Source organism: Eufriesea mexicana, unplaced genomic scaffold, assembly GCF_001483705.2.
Source record: "Eufriesea mexicana isolate 0111107269 unplaced genomic scaffold, ASM148370v2 scaffold7569, whole genome shotgun sequence".
NCBI lineage: Eukaryota > Metazoa > Arthropoda > Insecta > Hymenoptera > Apidae > Eufriesea > Eufriesea mexicana.
The window spans coordinates 677,770-679,090 of record NW_016915373.1 but is presented as its reverse complement, the minus strand read 5'-3'; positions in this window follow the sequence as shown (position 1 = coordinate 679,090).

Here is a 1,321-nt window from a genome sequence, read left to right as displayed (position 1 = left end):
AGATGGAAAAGCAATGCTTTATATCTTACACCATGTGTTTACAACTGAGTTATGTTATGTTATAAGGTTATGTTAATACAAATACCTTCTTTTTGTGATGCAGGCACACCTGCATGGACACAACAATGCTTCCGACGTTTGTTTGCAATATTTTCTCATTTTCCATGCACTCTCCTGTTCATTTGGAGAAAAATTAATAATTCGCTCAATTTCTGTGGTTAATTTATGAAACTTTATTATTGCGTTGTAAAGGCGTACGTTTGCATATTTGTCGTCTGCCAGGTAAAGAAATGAATGCTGTTTGTCTAATTAAAACTGCTGTTTCGGCTGAATTTATTAAAGAATGTAGAAAACTTTATGATTTTATTTATTAAAATAAATTAAAATATATTAAGTGTACGTAACCAGAGTTAGTAAACTATTTGCGAAACTATTCCAAAGTCATAGGTGGCGCTGATCCCAGGCGGTAAAATTTGTATTCGAACTGGATACTAGAAATCAATTCGACAGTAAAAAATTAATAAATTGCCAAGTTTTTGTAATTAATTCATGAAAATTTATAACTGCACAGTAAAGTTGGAATTATTCTTATAGGCAACATTCTTATAGGATGTTTAATTTAATAATTAATACTTACATGAGCGATAGGTTTTGTATTTCCTGTAGTAAACAAGATTGCTACAGAAAAGTATTTTTCTTACATAATATTATTATTTTGTAACAAATATAAACTAGCATAAGGAAGCGTAAAGAATACATTTTTTTATTAAGAAACTTTATTTATAATTGTTTATTTACAATGTTTTCATAAGCGAAAAATAAAAACAAAACAAAAAATATATTTAAAAGAATTATCAAAACTATGGACGGGAATCGAACCCCGGTCCTCCAGTATATCAATTCTCGATCGTCCATGATTTTACATCATCTCCAACAATTCTCTAGACAATACTTTTTCTACTTTGCAGTAAATTTTAATAATTTTACTTACCTCATACTTACCTTGTACTTACCCCCCCTTACTTGCAAATCCTCCCCTTACTTACCTTAATCCCTCTTCATTTAAATATCATTTAAACAGATATTGCCCACTCTCTATTTTCAAATTTCAAAGGGAACATTGAAAATTTACAAGAGGTAGAAAATATCCTAAACTTTGTGCGCAGCTCTTAGCTTGGTATCGATTCCCAAAAACTATTCTTTGGAAAACGATACCAATTACCAGGTCTCACCACGTGGAGGTGGCTACGCATCGAGACCCGACATGCGCCCTAGTGGCGCAGCCTGCTGGTGCTACCTGTATCAAAGGTACCCTAATCTA